General features: G+C 43.5%; 1 protein-coding gene across 3 annotated transcripts in view; it reads right to left on the bottom strand.

Moving 5' to 3' along the window:
* Positions 1-10,152, bottom strand: part of PLS1 (plastin 1) — a 163,290-nt gene extending 153,138 nt beyond the window's left edge. Inside the window, exons 1-3 of one of the 3 annotated variants that reach the window (XM_036352524.1) lie at positions 10,103-10,152; positions 4,934-5,092; positions 4,709-4,747 (exon numbers count right to left, since the gene is read on the bottom strand). The gene's annotated coding sequence lies outside the window, so the exon portion shown is untranslated. The remainder of the gene's footprint in view (positions 1-4,708; positions 4,748-4,933; positions 5,093-10,102) is intronic. The other 2 variants (XM_036352526.1, XM_036352525.1) reach the window with 2 other exon arrangements.
* Positions 10,153-26,464: the final 16,312 nt, after the last annotated feature.

The raw sequence follows: 26,464 nt of genomic DNA, 5'->3' as shown, positions 1-26,464 counted from the left end.
ACCTGACTATTTATAGTCAGGGGCACTGACCTCTTTTCCCTTAGCCAGCGGTTCTCAACCTGTGAGTCACGACCCCTGAAAATACATCCTGCATATCAGATATTTACATTACGATTCATAACAGTAGCAAAATTACAGTTACGAAGTAGCAATGAAAATAATTTTATGGTTGGGGGTCACCACAACATGAGGAATTGTATTAAAGGGCCACGACATTAGGAAGGTTGAGAACCACTGCGACTGTCAAATAAAAATATGACAACAGCCAACACAATAGCCGTCCAGTGTGAATGAATCAAAATTATACCTATTTTTTTGTCAGATAGGCAAAAAATGTAATATGCTTTTTGGTGTGTGGCAGAATTTTAGTAATTAGTTTATGTGTACCATGAGATGGAAAGGTTGAAAATCACTGGCATAAAACATCAGAAGACAGCATAAATCATCATCCCCTCAACTCTGCCATAATGGTTCCACTGGAAAGTGAACCTTCCTTCTCAGTTCTGTCACAGTTGTTTTCTTTCTTTCTTTTTTTGTTCTCAATAACTCCTTTTATTTTTTACTTAAAAATAAACTTTTACTGTTGAAAGTATTACATGCCCCTCCCTCCTCCCCCGCCCCATTGACCTCTTCTAGCCCTCTCCACCCCTGTCCTCCATCCCATGCCTTCACCAACCTATTGTCTGTGTCCATGGGTTATACATATGTGCATACAAGTTCTTTGGTTGATCTCTTTAACACCCACCCACCCTTCCCCACCTACCCTCCCAGCACAGTTGGTTTCTATCATTCTTACTGCTTTCAGCACCAGCTGCCCTGTACTGGAGCCATGAATTCATACATAATTAACCTTCCTACAAGACTACATGTTTTTTGAGGGCAGGGAAGGAACTTTATGCAATTGTGTAAGTTCTAGCCATTCCAAACATACTTGTTGAAAAAGTTTAACATTATGCACGAATTAACAAAATAAAAACCAAATACATACTCCTTGAGTACACCAGTCATTCATAATTGGTTTAGGTCACCCCCTAACATCATCCAACTGATGTTGGCTACTCAGCTTTCCATGAGTGGAATGGTCACACTGGCTAAACAACAGTTACTTTAAAACATGAAACAAAAGAAAAGGGCTGGTTTCTTGGGAAAACTAGCCAGGAAGGGTGTGTGTGTGTGTGGCGGGGGGCGGGGGGTGGTGGTGTATACAGAACCAGATAAGAAACTTCCAGACTGCAACAAGTGGCACAAGGCAGCAACCACTTGGTAAATTATACTCATTAAACAAACAAAACAATAACAACAATAACCACCCTGAACCATCTATTTTGTGACAGTAAAGTTTCAAGAAAACAATTTTTTTTCTAGATCATCTGTCCCCTATACTCTAGCCAGGTGGTTCCCAGATCAACAACCTCAGCATCACCTGGGAACAGGCTAAGATGAAATTCTCTGGCCTCACCCCAGACCTAAAGAATGAGAAATCCTGGAGTTGGAGCCCAGCAATCTGTTCTTTAACAACATCTCCAGGTGATTCTTATCATGCTTGGGTTTTAGAACACATTAAAGTACCAGCAATCTCCTGAAGGGGCCAGCTCTTCCCTGTCTCCTCGATTTTGTTCATGATGTCTCTTCCCCCATGGAATGCTCTTACTAGACTCTATATTGAACTTGTACTTTCCTTTCAAGGCTCAGCTCAAAAGTCCTAACACCTTCCTCAACCCACTGAACAGAATTAACTACTCTCCATTTATGCTCCCCCAAAGCTTCATTCCATGCTTCCACCTGGTGCCCACTCATGTCACAGGCTATCTCTGTGTCCTCCATCTGACTGAGAACCCATGGGTGCAAGGACTATGTCTCACTTATAGCCCTGCCCCCAGCCCAGTTCCCTTTACTCAGTCACATCCCTTTGATTTTGTGTAGAAGAGAGAAAATACTCTCCTGAAACAAGCCTCTGATTAACAAAAAGAACGCTGAGAGGCATCCAACCCCTCTCTCCACAGTGGAAATTAATAAATATCCTGTCGAGTGAATCTGAAGTTTAGGGAGCAATCATTGGAGGCACCTATGGCAACAGAGATGTAACTTTAAAAGCTCCACAGTCAGAAAACACATATAGGATTTCATAAAAACCAAATAAAATTGCAAGCAATTATTCCCTCTGGTCAGTAAAGGCAAAAATGTAGATTAATTGGAAGAGCACTAGATTTGGGCTACACTGAAGTTCCATGAGGATAGGGACCCTAGACCTGTCTAGGAGGCCTTCACTGTGGTCCCAATGCTGAGCTCTGACATTCTGTCAAATTAAAAGACACAAATGTGAGTCCCATCTCTACCACTTCCAAGCCAAGTAACCTCAAACAGGCAAGTCATTCTCAAAGTCTTGGCCACTTATCAGTGAAAGACAGCAAAGTCAGACATTTATTATAACTATATTAAATACCTTACTTCCTTATCTTACAGTTTACTAATTGCTTTCACATCCAATGTCTTGTTTAATCATCAAACCTCCCTTCTCGTGGGGTCAGAAACAGAATCACAGGCCTTGACTTTCCATCCACAGCCCTGATCATAGGCCAAATGACCTCAGATCTCTGAACTGTAAATTATCGGAAGCAGCTCACTTTGGTTGACCACTAAACATTCAAAGATTCTTAGGTTACTTCTTTCCACTGATGGTGATCCTGCTTTATGTGGCCTGTTTTGGGATTTAAAAAAAGGGATCAAGCAAATTGCTATTACCATTATTTTTCCAAAATTAATTCATTAGCATGACAACTATTGCTAAAAAACATCATTGGGTTTTTGTGAACTGAGTTTCACAGTTGACATCTCACTGACCTGATAATACTTTTTTAAAAATCCTTACCTGAGGATATGGCTTTTTCCTTAAATGATTTTAGAGAGAGGGAAAGGGGGAGGGGGAGAGAGAAACATCGATGTGAGAGAGAAACATCATTCAATTGCCTCCTGGGGATCGAAGCTGTAACTTTTTGGTGTACAGGATGATGCTCCAACTAACTGAGCCACCCGGCCATGGCAATATTCTTAAACTCTTTAAGAACTGGGCCACTCTTAGAAACATTCCCCTGGACCAAAAGAGTGTCCCAATGAACAGAAAGCTGAGGAGAGAGGAAAGAAAGGGAGACTTCACAATAACAGAATGCTGACAGGCTGTTGAGGCGAAAAAACACAGGAGCCTTTGAGAATTGTTGGTTTGTTCTCAAAGATTATAAGTACTAACTTCATATCTAGCTAAAGGTTCAACTATCTACTAACTTGATATAGTCTTTCTGCCAAATTATTGATGAATGGCATTAATTAAAGCCATAAGCAGAGATTCATTTATCAAACCTCAAAATTCTAGTTTGTATTGATTTTTTTCTATAAAAGTACACAGTGAGTATATATTATTGAGAGCCAAAAGAAAGAAACCAATATAGCCATAAAAAATATCTTTAAGATGATAAAGTGAAATGAGACAAAGTCTACTTGTTTGTGCCTTTGATCATTCACTGTGAATGAGTCAGTTCTGAACCTGCTTCTCTTTTACTTCAACAATTTAACCTAGAGCAGGGGTGGGCAAACTTTTTGACTCGAGGGCCACAATGGGTTCTTAAACTGGACTGGAGAGCCGGAACAAAAGCATGGATGGAGTGTTTGTGTGAACTAATATAAATTCAAAGTAAACATCATTACTTAAAAGGGTAGGGTCTTTTTTTTCAATAGTTTTATTCATTTCAAGGCTGGATCCGGCCTGCGGGTCGTAGTTTGCCCACGGCTGACCTAGAGTCTGAGCACCAGCTTTGGAAACAATATGTGAATAAAGCTGGAACTTTCTAAGGCATTCAAATTGCTTGATCAACACCAGTTTTAGATTGTCATGCATTACTTTGGATTTTAAAATTGTGATCCATGGGGATAGGTTTACTCATATATTCATCAGTCCAGAGGGTGCCACATGGGAATTCATTGTTGAGGAGAAGGTTTAGACAAGTAGACTTTGGCCCAAGGTGTAATTAACAGGACTAATCTTCCTATACATAATTGCCAATGTTTTAAACTCAAATTCAATCCAAATTCTATTTTGACAGCACTGGTAAGCTCTCGTGTTTCTTGGTTCTCCAACAAATTGAAGAAGCTTTAGTCATTTTTTAATAAAAGATGTGTTATTTCCTGGGACTGGACCTTTAAACAACTTAATTTATTGAGTTTCTCAATAATAAAGTAAATCTAATTTCCTCCAATATTTTGAGTCTCTATGGTAAACCATCCCCCCAAACCTTTTACTTTTTTTATCACAAAGAAGCCCCTCCCCCACCCCCACCCCCCGCAAACTTCTTCCACCTTAATAAGACATTCATCTGTCTTACTATCAGCAAAGACAGTTTCTCATGTTTCCTCTGTGCAGCATATCTGTATGCAGTCAGTTATCCCAATATTCTTATAGTTTTATAGATCTGGATTGCTCAAAAGAGTAAGCCATACAAATTTAGTTTATTATAAAGTCTAAAGTCCCCTTCACAACTGGGCTTTATGAGCAAGTTATCTGTAAGTGTACTAGAAAATAAAATACATTCTCATGAAACAAGTGTTTAAATAAAAGAAAAACTCTTTTAATCACCATTCTAATTCCCACCCTTTCTGTGTGCAGAGTATTACTAAAAAGCAACTTGTTTTTATAGAAGCCATGGTATGTGTTTCTCACCAAAAAAAAGGCAAACAGGAACTTTCAGACACAGCAGTACTGAAAAGAAATAAGATGATTAAAGTTAACACAGCCTCAAATCTCAAGTGATTTATATGTCAGCAAAATTTCCAGCAATCAAATTGTATAACCATTTTATAACTGATCAACCTATATGGAGCACAAAGGCCTCTTTCTCCTTCTCCCTGATTTTATCATGATCCAAAATAAAATGTTGATTCACACCTTTGTTCAGGGAAAGAGCTGGGTGATGTGATGAGTTTTTGGATGTTGAGACGAGTAATAGGTAGAGGTCAGAAGCGGGCGTCCTTTCCTTTCACATCTGAACACAGGTCCTACCCAGGAGAAGATGAAGTAGAAGCAGGTAATGGAAAGAAGGCTCACCTAGCACAGGGAGGGGAGAATGCTTTCAGCTGGATTCCATTTTGAAACTCTCAAAAGAGATTAATTAGGTTCATGTGGGGAGGGGGAGGTTAGCATTTTCTCACAGCTAATTTCACTGGTCAAATTTGGGGCCTGATAGTCCTGTCTCTAAATTACTCTCTAAACAGGAGCCTTACCTGAGGTATCTACACACACTTCCAACTGCAACAAGTCCACACTGACTTCAGAGCTCCCTGATCTCTAGGCTCCCAGGAGAAGGTGCTCAGGTCTGGATTCTCCCTGGGCATTCTAACCAGTTCACAGGCCTGAGATGAGGGGAAGGGTCAAGACTCACAGATATTCCAAGGATTCCAGCAGTGGATTCCACCACCCCAGGGGGGGAAGTCCTTACAAACTGGGCCACTCTACAGTCCTCAGGCTCATGTGCAGAGTTTCCCACGCACTGCCAACCCCTGAGGTATCTCCTGGATCAATATCAACTAACCTCTACCACCCCAGTTCCTCCTGAAAGGAGGGAGCAGAACAGAAATAGCTTTATGGTGCTGTTTCTGCCTCTAGGAATGCTCCAAGAGTATAAAGGAGATAAAGACCACTACGAATAATTTTTTTAAAAAAAACAGAAAGATTCATCACTGTTGTTTGTTCCTCAGATTAAAGTCTGGCTCATAGAATGTTGAGAGTTTCACCAGCTAAAATCTGTGACCATTCTCAATGGACGCCTAAGCATCTGTTAGGGTTGCCACCGATAAAGTTTTGCATTTTAAGATATTTGATTAAGTTATTTAAGCTCTCAGTGCCTGAAGTCAGGCAGGGTTGGGATCAAAGCTCAACTCAGCCACTTGTCAACTGTGTGACCTCAGAAATGTGATTTTTATCTAAGCCTCAGTTTTCTCATCTGTAAAACAGGAATAATAATTGCACCAATTTCACAGGAGGGTTTGTAAAGCCTAAATGGCATATTGCTTATAAAGTGTTCAGTACACTGGTAATGGAAAACATTCTATAATACTAATTACTAATATTACCTTTATTATTTTGAGAAGGTTACATAATATAGTCATTTTACATAAGATTGTAGTATATAACTCTAGATTTCAATATTTGGGCATTTTTAAATGTATGAGACATTAACCTCAACATACCACCTGATTTTCATTTGGCTGTCCAATCAATTTTGACTAAAGTCGTAATTTTTTAAAAAAAAGTAATCCCGCTATACGTGCCCAACCCTCCACTTCCCCTTAGGAAACTGTGTCTCTCCCCTCAATTGCTCTCTCTTCTTAATATTTTTATGACAAGCACAGAACTGGCAGTTGAAGACAGTGATCAACTTGCTTGTGAAGGTGCTAGCAGCTCGCTCAATGCTGTGTGCAGCTCAATGGAAAGGCTGTGTTTTGATTTGCAAAATCCCACAAGTATTCCAAAATGGGATTGGAGATTCTGAAGGACTGCCTTCTGTCTTGTTCTTCCAAGTAGAGAGTCTGATCACAATTCTCTCTCTCTCTCAACCTTATCCCCACTTTCCTGAGTCATAAACAACATGGCTATCACTCACCACTTCCTGGTAGTGTGGAATGTTTCTCCCAAATATACTCTCAGCCCAAGGACTTCGGGTAGATCTGTTTATGTCTTCTGTCCTGACAAGTTAAGCTACACTCACCTTTCCAGACTCCTCCTCAACTCCCTCGAGTGCAGATACCCCAAACCCCAGCCTCAGCCTCCTCCTCACTCTGTGCACCCAACCTTGAATTGACCAGTCACCCCTTATCTCATCTCTTCCAGTGACAGACATCCACCCATTGGCCACCAAGTTCCCACTTTAGATTGCTCTCCAAGGGCTTTAGATCCACAAAACATTTCAAGCTAGAGTGTCCTGCTGCCATTTCAACTTCATCTTAGGGTCAACAACCTTGAAAAGGAAGGGTCAACAAAACAAGCATGGCGCTAGTAATGAGGAAACTTGAGTAGAAGCTCCAGTTACACCACTAACTACCTTAGTTAGTGGTTTGGATAAAGTGATACTTCACAGCTCTAAGATCCTAAATGCCCACCCTCTCCTTGTCAAAATACACTATTTCTTCATTTATTTACTCATGCAACAACTAAGCTACTGTGCCTGGCATTATGAGGTGTTAAAGATCATCCCCCAAAGAACTTATCATCTAGAATGGGAAATAAGACAATCACACCAGTAACTGTAAGAAACAAAAGGAATGTCATGATTGGAGGGACTTTTAAAAAGAACATTACAACCCATTACCAACATACCAAGCCTGAAACTAAAGTAATTTTCAAGATGTCTTTCCTTTTCTGCATCCAGTCTTTTACCAAATGCTTTTTCCTTTACACCATTTCTTAAATCTGTGCTCTCCACTCTGCACTTGGAGTGACATGCTTAAATCCAGGCCTCAGGCTACACTCCCCTCTTATGTTGGGCAACCTCTGTCCCCAACACTTTCCTAACTGATGTGTGATCTCCCATCAAAATAGGAGACTCACCCCACCAAGCTGTTTTGACTTGACAACTCTCTTGCTATAGCTCTAAGGTGGCCTTCCTATATTACACAACATCCACATCAAATTCCTTTAAAAACTATTCGTGCTTTACTTCCTCCCTCTCGCAAACAGTGGCTGAAAACAAACTTTGTACTTTCTGCTGGGTGGGATATCTAAGTCATAGACTTTAACCTCCAAGAGCTTACGAACTGGTCAAGAAGTTGGGACTGTGCTAAAATTCAAAAATACAGAAATCTAAAGATGAGGTGCCTTCTAGCAACACAGAAAACAGTAATAAATGCTAGAGGATTAAGAACATGGAGAGCTACTTTCTGGCCACAGTAATCAAGGGAAGCTTCTAAGAAGACGTCATACCTGAGCTATCCCGGCAGTATGGGCAAGACTTCAGGGAGGGAAGTAAACAGGTAGTCTGGCCCAATGTGACTGAGATAGGAAAGAAGAGCAGTTTCAAGACCAGCAAATAGTTAGGTGGGACTTGGGTGAAAGGGTATATTTATATTTATATTTATATTTATATTTATATTTATATCTATATATATTTATATGTATTTATTTATTTATGTGTGTGTGTGTGTGTGTGTGTGTGTATTTTAGAGAGAGGATACTTTTTGAAAGAACTTTAAAAGGTACTAGCAAGTTGAGTAGCAGGAATAACTAATTATCTGGTTAAGCCAGACTACACAGTATAAAGATGTAGATGTTTAACAATCTAAACCAGGGGTGGGCAAACTTTTTGACTCGAGGGCCACAATGGGTTCTTAAACTGGACCGGAGGGCCGGAATAAAAGCATGGATGGAGTGTTTGTGTGAACTAATATAAATACAAAGTAAACATCATTACATAAAAGGGTATGGTCTTTTTTTTTTTTTTTTAGTTTTATTCATTTCAAATGGCCGGATCCGGCCCGCGGGCCATAGTTTGCCCACCGCTGAAAACTGTGAAGAGAGTTATCAGCAGGGGGATGGTAAAAAGAGCCCCGAAAATCAGAAAACCTGGGTCGCAGGCCCAGCTTTGCCAAGGAGGGGCTCCAGCAGCCACGGTAAGTCATTTAACCTCATCGGTCTCAGTTTCTCATTTGTAAACTGAAGCAATTGAACTAGCTGACCTGGAAGGTCTCTACAGTCTAAAACTAAACCAACTATATATTATTTCTGCCATTAAAACATTCTTCAATGGGGGGGGGGGGCGGGGGGGGAGGGGGGTGAAGGGAAAGACAGGTATCTGTATTTCCTTTCCCACATAGGTTTCTCTTCCAGAACTAAAAATTTCTTTTTCCTAAACTTATTAATTCTATATATATATACCCCCCCATCATAAATTTAACACTTAACCTAAATAATATTCAGTGTGTATGTACCCCATGGTCTAAATTTTTGTTTATGGTTCATAGGTTATCCAAGAAATTTGTGCAGCACAGCCTTAGCCTTGTAGGAGTATAACCAATTCCGCAGCCCCAGTGTAAAATATCTCTGTATGAGACACAAAATGTGACAAAGTAACGAAAAGGAAAAAAAGTGAGAACTGTTACTCACCTAAAACACCACTTCCTGCCCAGACAAGTGGCTCAGTGATTGAGACTGGACAGAGCAAGAGGCAGCCTATCAATGATTCTCTCTCATCATTGATGTTTCTATCTCTCTCTCCCTTTCCCTTCCTCTCTGAAATCAATAAAAAAATATATTTTTTAAGCATTTTTAAAAAATGATTAAGTATTTCTTTTTTCAAAAGACCACTTCCTTTTAATAGCACCAAAAAAGGCCTGAAATAACAGTAAGGTAAAAAAGTAAGTGGTGGGGCTGTAATGTCTTAAATTTTAGAGTCTCCACTTAAAAATACAGCTAGCCCTGGCCAAGTAGCTCAGCTGGTAGAGTGTCCTGGGGTATGCTAAGGTTGTGGCACATACAAGAATCAACCAATGAATGCATAAATAATCTCTCCCTTCCTGTCTCTAAAATCAATAAATAAAAAATGTTGCTAAAATACAGAACGTTTTAGACTCTGAAATTCGCTGTAAGTTTACTTTTTTAATGCCGCACCCAGAAGCGCCCTGCTCCAGGAAAGGCACCAAAACCAGAAACCGCGGATACGATTTCACTCCAGCCCTACTGATCCTATGCACCAAAAGTCCAAAGGCACGTAAACCGGTCACAGAATTCACGCGAAACAGGCTGGATTTGAAAGCCTCAGCAGCAGCCATCCACCCAAAGTTTGAGAGAAAGAGGAAAACAGCAAAGTTAACTAAAAACCTAACTTCATGCAGATAATCATAACACAGTTCTCAGGCTGTGTAAACAGCATAAACACACAGTGTAACACCTGCCGGCTACAGCCTGTCCAAAATGGGCAGGAGAGCGCCTGAGCCACCAGGCGAGCGAGGGAAACCCCGATAGACCCCCGCTAGCCGCTGTGAGCCAGCGACAAAGTGAGGCTTTGTCTTCTGCCTTCGTGTCCAGCCCTCCCCTGGTACCCCACCGCCGCGCACCCAAACCTACCGCGCTGGTCCAGCCGCTACCTCCCTGCTCTCGCTGTTCTGCTGCGCTCGCCAGTCTGCGCATGCCCGTCCGGCACCCAGGCCAGCCCAGTCGGAATCCACTTACCAGGGTTTGGCCACGGCTCCCAGGGAAAAGCACCCAAGTCCGAGAGCTTGGGCTCAGCGGAGGGTGCTGGTAGAGGCGAGGGGCAGAATTGGCCTGGCGCTGCGCTAACGTTACCCTGCTGCCCAGTTACGCAGGACTTACGCTTCTCCCATCCTAAAGATAACCACCTACATCCCTGGAATGAGCTTAGCACAGTGGTTCTCAAACTTGAGCTTCGATCAGAACCACCTGGATGGCTTGTCCGTTTGGCTCAGGCGTTTGCCTGCGGACTGCAGGTTCCAGGTTCGATTCTGGTCAAAGGCACATGCCCAGGTTGCAGGCTCCGTCCCCAGTAGCGGGTGTGCAGGAGGTAACCAATTCATGTGTTTTTCTTGCATTGATATTTTGCTCTGTCTTTCCCTCTCTTCTACACTCTCTGAAAATCAATGGAAAAATCCTACACCCGGAGTTTCACTCAGTAGGTCTAGAGTGAGGCCCAACATTTGCATTTCTAACGTTTTAAAAACTCTTGTTATTAGTACCCCTCCCACGCTTTGTGAACTGCTAGTCTAAAGAAAAGTTTTCTTTCTCCCCTTTTTGAGATTTCACAAAACATTTCCTCTTCATTTAACAGCCACACCTGTTTTAAAAATAAGTAAATAGCTACACCTAGCACTCAAACAAAGGTGGAATATTTCCTCTAGCATGTGAATCAAGTAAATGGAATGCAGCCCCAAGACTTCTCACAAAGAGTTTGCACAGCATAGTCTTTCCTTGTGGTCACTTCAGCTCTGTCGCCAGAGGCTGCAGGAGGGGGTCTCTATTTTGCTGCCCCTTTAACTGTGTGCCCTCTCATTACCTAGCACAGTACTGGGTACAAAATAGATACCCTGAGATGGTATCAGTAGGGCTGGAGAAATGGAAAGAAGGATGTTGAAATTATTTTAGGAACCCAAAGGAATTGATAAGCAATTAAATATGGAAGTATGTGAGCCAGGTTTGGGGAGGATAAGGATTTTTTTCCTGCCTTTTACTTAGAGAAATTGATGGATTTAGTATCCTTATCTGAGCCCAGATAAACAGAAGGAGTTGAATATGTAAGTTCTCACAAAATATTTCTTAAAAAGTTAAACACACATCTGCCACACAAGCCAGCCATTCCATTTGTGAATGATAAAGGAATTCTATAATAAAACTAGTAAGTCCAGTGGCAGAAAGTAACCCCACAGGGTGATCTGATCATAAACTCCTAAATGGGCATGTCATGGTGAGTAATGGTGAGGCATATCACTTTTTTAGTAAAAAGTTTATTTCACCTTAAGCAAGACCTGCCCAGTTGTTCTTAGGCATCTGAATTAAAACATTTGAAATGCCAGAGTATTTATCTTTTTTCAAGTCCCTCTGAAGCAACCACCCTCAAGAAAGCCCATAATCTTGATAACTATCCTGTAATCAAATTCCTGCTTTGCTTTCTCCCACCTCCATGTAAGTTTTCTTACCTCATCCCCCTATTCCAAATGTATACCATAAAAGAAACTGCAAAACTGTCATTCTCCAGAACAGTTGAGATCTTGCTGCCCTGCAATTGTCCTAAGTTTGGCTCAAATAAATTCATATAAAGATTCTCTACAAGTTTGGATGTTTCTTTTTAAAAAATTGTTTTATTTTATTTTTATTGGTGACACTATTACAAATGTCCCCCATGGACGTTTCTTGCATTGACATATTTGTACTTATTATCCAAGAGAAATTAAAACATATATGTTCACACAAAGACTTGAACACAAATGTTTATAGCAGTTTTTTTCACACAATAGCACCAAACCAGAAGGAATTCAATGCCTATCAATAGGTTCATGGATAAACAAATTGTTTAATCTGTGCAATGGAAATAATTACTCATACAGACTTCAACATGAATAAATACAAAAATTATTATACTGACTGGCAGATGCCAGAGACAAATGTATGATTCCATTTATATATAAAGTTCAAACTAACCTCTTGTGATACAAAGCAAATCAGAAATATCTTGAAGCTAGGGGTAGAGGGAGGGATGGGCTATAAAGGGGCAGTAAAAATATTTTAGGGATCATAGAAATCATCTCTTGATTGCAGTAAATATTTTATAGGAATACACACTGTCAAAAGTAAATTGTACACTTTATTCTTTTTTTAATACTTTTATTGATTTCAGAGAGGAAGGGAGAGGGAGAGAGATAGAAACATCAGTGATGAGAGAGAATTACCGATTGGCTGCCTCCTGCATGCCCCACACTGGGTATTGAGTCCAAAACCTAGGTATGTGCCCTGACCTGAAATCGAACCCTGACCTCCTGGTTCATAGGTCAATACTCAACCAGTGAGCTGCACAGGCAAGGCTAAATTGTACACTTTAAATCAAAAGTCTGTAACAACCCATTTCTAAAAGTTGCAAACCTCAAGATGTGATTTGTAAATTTATTGCTGATAAAACTAACATATTTCCCAAATGTATCTCCCAAATACAAAACAGAAAATAGAGTATATCATTAGAAATGCACAATCAGCGAATAACAATTACAAAGAAAGTTATCTGGTTGTAATAACCACTAGAGGCCCGGTGCATGAAATTCATGCACAGAGTGGGGGGGTTCCCTCAGCCCAGCCTACACCCACTCCAATCGGGGACCCCTCTCACAGTCTGGGCCACTGGCTCCTAACCACTCACCTGCCTGTCCGATCGCCCCAACTGCCCTCCCCTGCTGGCCTGATCGAGCCCCCAACTGCCTCTGCCTTCCTGACCACCCCTAACTGCCCTCCGCTGCTGTCCTGATCTTGCCCCCAACTGCCCTCCCCTGTAAGCCTGATCTCACCCCTAACTGCTCCCCTGCTAGCCTGATTGCCCCTAACTGCCTCTGCCTACCTGATCACCCCTAACTGCCCTCCCCTGCCGGCCTGATCTCACCCCCAACTGCCCTCCTCTGGCGGCCAATTTGGTTCTGATTGGTCAGTTTCAATGCCAGTTAGCATCAAAAGCTCCAACTTCTAGGCAGCCATTGGCTCCTCACAGTTGACCCAGATTTGGTTCTGATTGGTCAGTCTCTATGCCAGTCAGTGTCAAAAGCTCCAACTTCTAGGCAGCCATTGGCTCCTCACAGTTGACCCAGATTTGGTTCTGATTGGTCAGTCTCTATGCCAGTCAGTGTCAAAAGCTCTGCCTCCTATGTAGCCATTGGCTCCTTACATTCACCCAGATTTGGTTCTGATTGATCAGTTTTTATTCCAGTCAGCATCTCTAGGCCTATCCACAGGGCCTGATCAGAAAGGCATCAGCAGCCCGGGTGGAGGCCTAGAGAGAAATGGAGACGCGGCTGTTGGCCAGGCTGGGAGAGAAAGAGAGGCAAGTTCTGATCAACAGCTACCACAGAGGCTACGGATCAGACCCTGCCTCTCTCTCTCTGCAAGCCTCTCTCCGGGCCTGATCTGCAGCCCCCTAGGCAGTCAGTGCTGGGTCGGGGTGCCTACAGCGCCCTAGTCAGTGCTACACTGCCCTTGAAACCCAGCACTGATTTCCAGTCTGGTCGAGCCTTCAGTAGTTACAACCCTGGCTCTTTATTATATAGATACTAGTGTCCCAGTGCACAAAATGCATGCATGGGGGTATCCCTCAGCCCAGCCTGCACCCTCTCCAATCTGGGACCCCTCAAAAAATGTCCTACTGTCGGTTTACAGGGATCGGGCCTAAACTGGCAGTCGGACATCCCTCTCACAATCTGGGACTGCTGGCTCCTAAACACTCACCTGCCTGCCTGCCTGATTGCCCCTAACTATTCTGCCTGCCAGCCTGCTCGCCCCCAACTGCCCCGCTGCTGGTCTGCTTGCCCCCAACTGGGCCCCCCTGCTGTCCTAATCACCTCCAACTGACCCCCACTGATGGCCTGCTCACCCCCAACTGGCCCCACTGCTTGTCTGCTTACCCCCAATGGCCCCACCCCCCATCAGCCTGATCACCCACAACTGCTGTCCCATCCTGGCCTCTAACCACCTCTACCTCAGCCCCACCACCATGGCTTTGTCCAGAAGAATGTCAGAAGGTCTCCTGGAAGGTCTCCCAGTCTAATTAGCATATTACCCTTTTATTAGTATAGATAGAGGCCTGGTGCATGGGTGAGGGCGGGCTGGTTTGCCCTGAAGGGTGTCCTGGATCAGGCTGGGGGTCCCTACTAGGGTGCCTGGCCAGCCTGGGTGAGGGGCTGATGGCTGTTTGCAGGCTGGCCAAGCCCCCCAGCGGGGATCCTCACCCCATGGGGGTGTGGCCAGCCTGGGTGAGTGGCTGATGGCCGTTTTCAGGCTGACCACGCCCCCCGGTGACCCAAGCTTCCAGCCTCTCCTTTTTTTCTTTTTCTTTTTTTTCAGCGCCTCCTTGAGCAGAGGCCAGGGTGGGCTGTACGCAGGTATCTGGGATTTATTTATCTTCTATAATTGAAACTTTGTAGCCTTGAGCAGAGCCCAGGACCAGCCAGGCAGGCAGGAAGCTTGGTTTCCTCCATTGCCAGGGGCAACCCAATCCTCCTGCTCACTCCATCTTAGTTGGGTTAATTTGCATACTCACTCCTGATTGGCTGGTGGGTGTAGCGGAGTGGCAGAGTGATGGTTAATTTGCATGTTTCTCTTTTATTAGTGTAGACTAGAGGCCCAGCACGCGATTGAAATTGCAAGAGGAGGTGCCCCTCAGGGGGCCTGGACCTGCGCCTGACCCACGTAGCCCCGGCCTCAGCGTTGTGTCGGCTGGGGTGGGGGCAGGCCTCCTGTGTGTTGTGTCTCCACTCTGGCCTGCCACCAGCCCCAGCCTCCCCGCAGGGCCTGGGGTGGGGGCGGCATGCAGTCCCCTCCTGCCCATCTGCGCACGCAGCTCCTCCTGAGCAGTCGTGATGCAGCCTCCTCCTGAGCAGTTGTGACACTCAGCTAATTAGCATATTCCCTGTTTATACATATAGATGTTTCAGTTTTCCCAGAATAGTTCCAATTTAAAATACTTATTTTATCAAATGAATTTATGTCTAATAATGTGTTACAATTGAGGATTGAAAAAATAAAATCAACTTAAATTGAAATAGGGATAATTTTCTGGCTCTTCTATAGCTTATATAAAATATTAGTAATATAATAATAATAAATATTAATAACATACCTAGGAGTTATTTAATTCTTACTGTGTACCAATAACTATTTTAAGCACTTTAGAATGTTTTATTTTTTAAATTTTTTTACATATTGATTTTAGAGAGAGAGAAATATTGATTTGTTGTTTCACTTATTTATGCATTCATTAATTGATTTTTGTCTATGCCCTGAGCAGGAATCTAACCTTAGTGTATTTGGATGACACTCTAACCAACTGAGCTACCTGGATAGGTCTCAAAGTTTTCTCATTGAATATCCATGACAACCCTTTTAAGTTATTCTCATTTTATAGGTAAGGGAGACACAAAAATACTAATTATTTTTTTCATAATACAATTAAATAAAGACCATTTTATACAAATACAATCTTTGCTCATATCACACTTCACAAGGGTTATTAATTTACTTTTTCAGGCTCATTGACACTGGGAAGGGGTCCACACAGAGCAGACTTCCCATAATAACCACCACCATCATCTTACTATCATCTCTAATGTCTATTCTATGTTCCCTGTGTGCTAGATGCTGTGCCAAAAACTTCATGGTTTTTCTCTTATTTACTCAGAAGGACAAACGTAGAGATTCGGAAATATTAAGTAACACAGAGAGTGAATGAATGGTGGAGCCAGGATTCCAACTCAAGTCCAATTCCAAATTTATGTTACTTATCAGAAGTAGCCCCTACAAAGTTATAATATATCCCATACTCTTAAAACAAGAAAAGCATTCTGTGTTATAAAGTGAATCTCTGTGAATGTGGTTAGTGTTAGTTCCCCAGAGCCTTATGGTTTCTACAATGTTTATAATCGCAATGACCAACTGCCACCCAAACCTAATCCTAATCTGAAAATCAACTGCTACTCATGGATGCACCAATATTACCTCCCAATTCAGGAAATGTGGGTAAATTTTTAATGACATTGGGTAGCACCAGGAAATATGATGATAAAATCTTTACTTTATTTGGCTACTTTTGCAGAATACAGGGAATAGAGAAAAAAATAGGTGAAAGGGGTTAAGATTTAGTTCAACTCTGGCTGTATTTCTTTTAAATCATTTAGAGGAGAAAAGAATAATCTGAGAACTAAAAAGATAAAATAATGCAAAAACCTCTCTCTCTCTCTCTCTCTCTCTCTCTCTCTCTCTCTGTCACACACACACACACACACACACACACACACACACACACACATTATTTAATAGAGATTGGATCATAATAGCTTATCGAGGACATGCACCTATACCCTATTTCCCACATAAAATCCCATGAAATGATAGATACTTTTTAAAAGTAAAAAAATCTGGAATCTTTAGAGAAACCAAGATGGCGGAATAGATTAATGCCAGAGTTTGCTGCCTCGAACCACCACTTCAAAAATACAATTAAAAGACGGAACGGACATCATCCAGAACCACAGGAAGGCTGGCTGAGTGGAAGCTGTACAACTAGGAGGAAAAAGAAAAGCATACCGAGACTCAGAGGAGGCGCAGTGCTGAAGTGAAATACTAAGGTGCGGAGTGCATGTGGAGCGGGCTGGCGGCTGAGGGCGAGGTTGTCTGTTTCAATCAGGAGGGAGTCTCAGACTCTGAGCTCCAGATCTGGGCGAGTCTCTAGGGGCCCAGACTCAAACGGGACTGTCTGGCTTCAGTTGGAACTCGAAGGCAACTTTCTCTCCGAGGTTTGCAGCAGTTGCTGGGACTCTGAGAGGCAGAGCCCCTGGGGACAGGACTGAGAGTAGCCATAACTGCTCGCTCCACCTGCCCTGTAGATCCCCTGGGACCCGTCCCGCCCAAGCCCTGCACAGGGCTTTTTTTTTTTCCCCCCCCTCTTTGATTTTGCTTGCTAAATCCAGTACATAGGATCTTCCATTTAAAAACACTCACCAAGACTGCAGGGGAAAGTTGTTTTTGTGGAAACTGGGGATCAGAATAAAGAGAGACAAGCAGGAATTGAAGGTCAGATAAAGAGCTTCACAGATAAGGAAAAGCTAAAGGAGTTCATCACCACCAAACCAGTATTATATGAAATGCTGAAAGGTATCCTTTAAGAAGAGGAAGAAGAAGAAAAAGGTAAAGATACAAATTATGAACAACAAATATGCATCTATCAACAAGTGAATCTAAGAATCAAGTGAATAAATAATCTGATGTACAGAATGAACTGGTGATTATAATAGAACCAGGGACATAGAAAGGGAATGGACTGACTATTCTTAGGGGGGAAAGGGGTGTGGGAGATACGGGAAGAGACTGGACAAAAATCATGCACCTATGGATGAGGACAGTGGGTGGGGAGTGAGGGCGGAGGGTGGGGTGGGAACTGGGAGGAGAGGTGTTATGGGGGGGGGAAAAGTGGAACAAATTTAATAATCTGAACAATAAAGATTTAATTTTAAAAAAATAAATAAATAATCTTTAGAAAAATAAATAAATAAAAGTAAAAAAAGCTGGAAAACAAGAAAAACTGCTATCAATAAACCAGAAATATTAAGAAAATATTAAGAAATATTAAGAAGAGAGAGAGCAATATGGCGGCCAATGGGACGGCAGGCTGCAAGATAGTGTGTGAGTGAGAGAGCAAAAGGATAGTGTGTGGACGTGGGGGCAGTGTCTGTATTTGTGAGTGAGGGAGAGCTATATCACACAGGACTGTTGGGGACTGGCAAACCAGGCTCCCCTGGCCGGGCAGCCTCTACTGCTGCTGAAATCTCTCCCAGAGCGGCTGGCTCTGCCACAGAGACTGTGCCATCTTGAAGGGGAAACTGGCTGATTGGAAGCCCAGCCTTACCTTCAACTGGGGAGACCTCAGATACCTCCCGGGACCCTACAACCACAACGCCCAGGGACCATCTGCCTCAGCTGTGAACCCAATAACACCACGACTCCAGCCTCCCAGGACGTGGGCGCTTTAAAAGTTTGAAACAGGGGGAGACAAAGTGACGCCAAATGTGCAGACAGGCCCTGCGCCTTCTCACAGAGCAGATAGAAGGAACAGCTGAATCGAATAACATCCACCCTGTATTGGTGAATTAAACACAGCATGTGAGTCAATGCTTGGACAGAAAGGTCAGAGATCTCAACCTAGAGGGAGGTGAGATCTGGAATCCATGCTAGAGAAAGAAACACACGCAGTGGGGAATAGAGTCTCAGAGGGAGACCTTGCCCCACCAAATCCTTGGTCCTTGGGGTCAGTGTAGCCCTTGAATGTGGAAGGGGGTCCACAGGGCTGCTGGAAGAGGGGGACTCTAGATCTAAGCTTACAGACATGGGAGACTGTGCCCAAAAAGGCAGCCTGACATTCTATGCTGGCCATGCAGTACAGGGGGAAAAGACGTGAATTGGTGTGGCTCCTTTGCCTTTTTTTTTCCCCTCTTTGATTTTGCTTGCTAAATCCAGTACATAGGATCTTCCATTTAAAAACACTCACCGAGACTGCAGGGGAAAGTTGTTTTTGTGGAAACTGGGGATCAGAATAAAGAGAGACAAGCAGGAAACCAGCTCTGGGTCAGTCCATCCCTCCAACCTAGTAGTAACTGTGGCAAGAAAAGAAGAGTCTAAACACTGTGTAGAGGGGCCATTTAGTCCCAGAAATTAATACAGAAACACTGCCACCCAGGGGTTGTGTAGGAAATTGACTTTTTTGTAAACACAACTGAAGGCAGGAAGAGAAACAGTCATCAGAGAGAGCCCACCTACTTGAAAACAAGCCTGTGGCTTATGACACAGAGGAGCAGTGGATCACAGAGAACTTCAATACTATGCTGACTACCTGACAAGAAACAGATATGCCAGGCAGAACAGCAGAGGAAGTGAACGACTTTCACTACTTCACTTTTTTATTTTTTAACTTTTACTTAAGAAAATAACATTTTTTGTCTCACTTGATTTTAATTTTTTATGATTATACTAGAGGCCCGGTGCACAAAAATTTGTGCACTCGGGGGATATGGGGGGTCCCTCAGCCCGGCTTATGCCCTCTCACAGTCTGGGACCCCTCAGGGGATGACCACCTGCTGGCTTAGGCCCGCTCCATGGGGGATTGGGCCTAAGATGGCAATCAGACATCTCTCTGGCCGCCTGGCAGCCCTCGGGGGATGTCCACTTGCCAGCGGGGAGCAGGCCTAAACTGCACTCGGATATCTTTAGCGCTGCTGAGGCAGGAGCGGCTCCCACCACCACCGCTGTACTCGCAGCCATCAGCCTGGCTTGTGGCTGAGCAGAGCTCCTCCCATGTGACAGTGCTCTGACCACCAGAGGGCAGCTCCTGCATTGAGCGTCTGCCCCCTGGTGGTCAGTGTGTGTCATAATGATCAGTCATTCCCAGTCCTTCTGCTGTTAGGGTCAGTTTCCATATTACCCGTTTACTATATAGGATAGAGGCCTGATGCACGGGTGGGGGCCGGCTGGTTTGCCCTGAAGGGTGTCCCAAATCAGGGTGGGGGTCCTGCTTGTGTGCCTGGCCAGCCTGGATGAGAGGATGATGGCTGTTTGCAGCTGGTCACACCCCCTTCAGGGTGGGGGTCCCGCTTGGGTGCCTGGCCAGCCTGGATGAGGGGATGATGGCTGTTTGCAGCTGGTCACACCCCCTTCAGGGTGGGGGTCCCCACTGGGGTACCTGGCCAGCCTGGATGATGGGATGATGGCTGTTTGCAGCTGGCCACACCCCCTTCAGGGTGGGGCTCCCCACTGGGGTGCCTGGCCAGTCTGGGTGAGGGGCTGAGGGTTGTTTTCAGGCTGGTGGGCGACTGAAGCTCCCAACCTCTCCTTTTTTCTTTTTTCTTTTTTTTTATTCTGGGATTAATTTACCTTCTATAGCTGTCACTGGAGTTGAGAGCAGGCTCCAGCTCTGAGGCCATTGCCGGCTGAAAGCAGGTACCTGGGTTTGTTTAGATTCTATAATAGAAACTCTGTTGCCATCACTGGCCGCTCTAAGCTCTGAGGCCGAGCTGGCTGAAAGCAGGTTTCTGGGGTTTGTTTAGGTTCTATAATTGCAACATTGTTTCATCTGGAACTCAGAGCTGAGCTGCGGCAGGCGGGGAACGTTGACTTCCTCCATTACTGGAGTAAGCAAGCCTCATGTTCATGTTCGCTTCAGCTGCCTGGCTGCTGGCCGCCATCTTGGCTTGCAGTTAATTTGCATATCTCGCTGATTAGCCAATGGGAAGGGTAGCAAAGTTATGGTTAATTACCATGTTTCCCTATTATTAGATAGGATTTTTACTTTTTTATTATTACTACTATTATTTTAACTTTTTTAACTTTTATTTTTTTCTTTTATTTTATTTTGGGATTAGTGTTCTACATTCTATTTTTCTTTTTCTTTTAGCATTATTTTACTCTATCTCAATTTTTCCCTTATGCCAACACCCTCTTCCTTACTTTTCCCCTTTTATGTCCTGTTTCTCTTACCCTGTTCCTGATTTAGTTTTTCTCTAGCCTTTCTTTTTATTCCATTAAAAATTGATCGCCGTAACTGGTTTGGCTCAGTGGATAGAGCGTTGGCCTGCGGACTCAAGGGTCCCAGGTTCGATTCCAGTCAAGGGCATGTACCTTGGTTGTGGGCACATCCCCAGTGGGGAGTGTGCAGGAGGCAGCTGATCGATGTTTCTAACTGTCTATCCCTCTTCCTTCCTCTCTGTAAAAAAATCAATAAAATGTATAAAAAAAAAATTGATCTTATTCATATATCTAATTTCCTCTCCCCTGCTTCAAGTCCAGGCACACTTCTCTCTTCTCTTTCTTCACTAGCCAAATTTTTTTCCTTTTTCTTTCTTTCTATCTTGTTATTGTTGGTTGTTTGATTGTTAGTTTTGTTTTTGTTTTTTTTTTCATTTTTTTCTTCTTTTTTTGTTTTTGCTTCTGTTTTCCCTCTCCTCACTTGTTCTCTTCTACTAATAATTAATTCCAATCACCAACTCAGGCCTATCTACTCTCTATTATCCTTCTCCAATAATAGATGAATACATAGATAGATAGATAGATAGATAGATAGATAGATGATAGATTAAAGGGGAAAATTTTTATATCCTATATAATAAAGAGAGAATATGTAAATTAACCATCACTCTGCCACAAAGATGGCAGCATCCACAGCGGAGGCGGGGGCTTTCATAACACAAGATGGCTGTGCCCACAGTAAAGGAGGAGTTTCCATAACAAAAGATGGCTGCACACAGCGGAGGCCAAGTCCCCATAATAAGCCTTACCGAGCAATCAGCAGGGACCTGAGGCTGTGTGCATGCCCTCCTCCCCTGCTCCTGTGGAACTTCACAGGGGACCACAGGCCACAACCCATCCTGGCACCAGGCTGGGGGACCTTAGGCTGCACCCCTGCCTTGGCGCCAGCTGAGGGACCTCAGGCCATGCCCCCCACCCAGCAGGGCTTGACAGGGGACCTTGGGCCATGCCCCCCACATAGTAGGGCTTAATGGGGGACCTCAGGCCATGCACCATGACCCAGCGCCAGGCCAGGGGACCTCAGGCCATGCCCCCACTTTAGCGCCAGGCTGGGTGACCTCAGGCCATGCCCCCCACATGGTGAGGCTTGACGGGGGACCTCAAGGCACACCCCCCGCCCCAGAGAGGCTTAACAGGGGACCTAAGGCCATGCCCCGCCCCTGCGGCACCGGGCCAGGGGACCTGATGCTGTGCCCCCACCTGGTGGATCTTGACAAGGGTGGGACAGGCTGAGTCTGTATCTGGCCCAATGGGTGGGGGCCAGCGGGTCTGGGTCTCGCACAATTTTGAGGTGCATGTGGGTGGATGGGGACTTGACTCTGGGTCTCATGGTGTGTCCCAGACTCTGACAGGAGGAAGATTTTCATATACATTTGACTAATTTTCTTTCATCTCTGACATTTCTATTATAGAGAATAGCAATAGCAATACTAAAATAATTCCTCAGATTAATCCCCTTTTAATGTGCACAGATTTTGTGGACCAGGCCACTAGTGTATATATAAATTTATATATATATATATATATATATATATATATATATATATGTATATATATATATATATATATATATATGATGTATATATTTCTTTTCTCTTTTTATGTATTTTGTTTTTAACTTTTCTTTTTATACACTCATTCTCTTTCTACCTCCTCTATACTTAATTGTGGCCATTCATTCAATTCCTTGACCTTAACTTCTGGAAATAAGCTCTGTCTCCTTAAAACAGCTGGGTGTTTGTTGTTTGGGTGTTTGTTGTTTGCATTGTTTGGATTAGTTGTTGTTTGTTGTTTTCATTCATTTCAGGTGTTTGTTGTTTGCATTTTTGGATTAGCTGTTGGTGTTTTTGGAGTTTTCTTCCCTTCAACACTAATAAAAGAGAAACATGGTAATTGGCGTACGACTGCTACCCTTCCCATTGGCTAATCATGGAGATATGCAAATTAACTGTCAGCCAAGATGGCGGCCAGCAGCCAGGCAGCTGATGCAAACAGGGAGGCTTGCTTGCTTCAGTGATGGAGGACTCCAATGTTCCCCGCCTGACTTGCTGGCCTCTCAGCTGCAACTCTAAGCAACTATGTTGCAAATATAGAAGCTAAAAAAAAAACAGAAACCTGCTTTACTCAGCGGGGCTTCAGCCCACCAGACCGCAACATTGTATCAAATACAGATGGTAAACAAAGGCCAGAAACCTGTTTTCAGCAGCCGAGGCCTCAGAGCTAAAGCTGACCCAGAATTAAAAAGAAAAAAAGGAGCGGTTGGGCGCTTCAGTCCCAGCCTGAAAACAGCCCTCAGCCCCTCACCCAGACTGGCCAGGCACCCCAGTGGGGACCCCCACCCTGAAGGGTGTGTGACCAGCTACAAACAGCCATCATCCTCTCACCCAGGCTGGCCAGGCACCCCAGTGGGGACCCCCACCCTGATCCAGGACACCCTTCAGGGAAAACCAGCCAGCTCCACCCATGCACCAGGCCTCTACCCTATATAGTAAAAGGGTAATATGCCTCCCAGCACCGGGATCAGCGGAGCCACGAGGCCTCCCGGCACCGGGATCAGCGTGACAGGGGCCAGTGCCCAAACCCCCTGATCACCCTGGGCTCTGTGTGTGACAGGGGGCGGGGCCCAACCCCCCCCACCCCCCACGGGCTCTGCTCTGTGTGTGACGGGGTAGAGTAATAACCTCCCCATCTGCCCTGCCCTGAGTGTGACAGTGGCAGCGCCCCAACCCCCTGATTGGCCCTGCTCTTTGGGTGATAGAGGGCGGCGCCCCAACCCCCTTATCTGCCCTGCCCTGTGAGTGACAGGGGGTGGCACCACAACCTCCCCATTGACCCTGCCTTGAGTGTGACAGGGGGCAGTGCCCCAACCCCCCAATCGGCCCTACCCTGAGTGTGACTGAGGGTGGCATCGCAACCTCCCAGTCTGCTCTGCTCTATGCATGACAGGAGAAGGCGCCCCAACTCCCCAATCGGCCCTGCTCTGAGCCCGACCAGGGGCTGCACCTAGGGATTGGGCCTGCCCTCTGCCACCCGGGAGCAGGCCTAAGCCAGCAGGTCGTTATCTCCCGAGGGGTCCCAGACTGTCAGAGGGCACAGGCCGGGCTGAGGGACCTCCCCTTCCCCCGATTGCACAAGTTTTTGTGCACTGGGCCTCTAGTATACATATATATTCCCCCCTCTTTTTTCTTCTCTTTCTTGTCTCTCTTACATTTTTTTCCTTTTCTCAATATCATTTTTGAAATTTTTTCTCTCCCCTAATTCTCTTTTCTCTGGTGGTCACCTTAATTTGGGGTTATTGGTATTGTGAATACATTTGTGTTTGGTGCCCTGTGCATTGTGTCTTGTTGTCTTTTATTTTGTGCCCTTAAGTCAATGCAGGAGAGAGAGAGCTACATAACCAGACACCATGAGAGGAGTTACAATGGGGAGACAAAGAAACAGGCCCCATATGAAAGAAAGGAGGAATCACCAGAAAAAGAAGTAAACGAAATGGAGGCAAGCAATATATCAGAGAAAGAATTCACAGCAATGGTCATAAGGCTACTGAAAAGCATGGAAGACAAATTCAACAATATGTGTAAGAACCAAGAGGAAATGAAGAAGAACCAAGAAGAAACGAAAAATGACATCGCTGTAATAAAGAACACAATAGAAAGCATCAACAGTAGACTAAAGAAGTGGAGGACCGCATCAGTGAACTAGAAGACAAGGTAGGAAAAAATACCGAAGCAGAGCAGCAACTGAAAAAAAAACTTAAAAAACAGGAGGAGAGCCTAAGGTAACTTTGGGACAACACAAAACAAAACAATATCTTCATAATAGGGTCCCCTGAAGAAGAGTAAACTGAGTACAGAATGGAAAACATGTTTAAAGAAATAATGACAGAAAACTTCCCTGATATGGGGAAGAAGAAGTTCACACAAGTTCAAAAAGCACACAGAGTCCCAAACAAGATGAACCCAGAAATACCAACACCAGGAAACATTATAATCAAATTGGCAAACACCAAGAACAAAGTAAGAATCTTAAAGGCTGCCAGTGAGAGACAGAAAGTTACCTACAAGGGATCTCCCATCAGACTATCAACTGATTTCTCAACAGAAACACATCAGGCCAGAAGGGAATTGAATGAAATATACAAAATCAATCTAAGCAAGGTTCTGAATCCAAGAATACTGTGCCCAGCAAGGCTGTCAATCAAATCGAGGGTGAAATCAGGAGCTTCACAGATAAAAAAAGACTAAAGGAGTTTACCACCAAACAAGCAATGCAAGAAATGCTTCTTTTTTCTGCTGTAAAAAGAAGAAATAGGAAGGGAAGAAGGAACACAGGAATAAAGAATAAAAATGGTGACAAACAACTTTAAATGTAAATGGATTAAATGCCCCAATAAAAAGATATAGGGCAGCTGAGTGGATAAGAACATATGACCCATATATCTGCTGTCTACAGGAGATGTACCTCAGAATAAAGGACTCACACAGACTGATGTTGAAGGGATGGAAAAAGGTTTTTCAGGTGAATGAAAATGAAAATAAAAAGCTGGGGTAGCAATTCTTATATTGGAAAAAATGGACCTCAAAGTGAAGGCCATACCAAGAGATAAGGAAGGCCACTTCATAATATTAAATGGATCAATACAATAACAAGAAATAACTCTGGTAAACATATACACACCCTATACAGGAGCACCCAAATACATAAAAAAAAAAATTCTGGAGGATATCAAGGGAGAGATTGACAGCAATACATTCAATTTTTTGTTGTTTTCATTCATTTCAGGTGTTTGGTGTTTTTGGAGTTTTGTGTTGGGACAACACAAAACAAAACAACATTTGCATAATAGGGGTCCCAGAAGAAGAGGAAACTGAGCAAGGAATAGAAAACATGTTTAAGGAAATAATGACAGAAAACTTCCCTGATATGGGGTAGAAGAATTTCACACAAGTTCAAAAAGCACACAGAGTCCCACTAAGTAGGGGACTTTAATACCCCACTAACACCACTGGATAAATCTTCTAAACAAAAAAAAATCAGGAAAGGAACCTCAATCCTAAATGACTCACTAGATTAGATGGAATTAATGGACATCTTCAGAATATTTCATCCCAAAACCACAGAATATACATTTTTGTCAAGTGCACATGGGTCATTTTCAAAGATAGACCACATATTGGGACACAGGCAAAGTCTCTTCAAATTCAAGAAGATAGAAATCATATCAAGCATCTTCTCAGATCACAATGGAATGAAAGTAGAAATCGACTACAATAAAAACAATGAAATGAATAAAAAACCTGGAGGCTAAATAGCATGCTGTTAAACAATGATTGGGTTAGCAAAGAGATCAAAGAGGAAATAAAAAGCATCATGGGAACAAACAACAATGAAAACCCAACAATCCAAATTCTCTGGGACACAGTGAAAGCAGTCTTGAGAGGGAAGTTCATATCTCTACAGGCCTACCTCAAAAAATAACAATGGTAATAAGTTATATAACCCTACAACTCAAAGTGTTAGAAAGAGAGCAACAATAAAAGCCCAAACATAAGCAGAAGGAAGGAAATAATAAAGATCAAAGCAGAAATAAATGACATAGAGATCAGAATATATATATATATATATATATATATATATATATATATATATATATAT

The sequence above is a fragment of the Myotis myotis genome, unplaced genomic scaffold (assembly GCF_014108235.1).
Source record: "Myotis myotis isolate mMyoMyo1 unplaced genomic scaffold, mMyoMyo1.p scaffold_m19_p_2, whole genome shotgun sequence".
In the NCBI taxonomy this organism is placed as follows: Eukaryota; Metazoa; Chordata; class Mammalia; order Chiroptera; family Vespertilionidae; genus Myotis; species Myotis myotis.
Note: the sequence above shows the minus strand (reverse complement) of the source record. Positions and strands in the feature narration are given on the sequence as shown.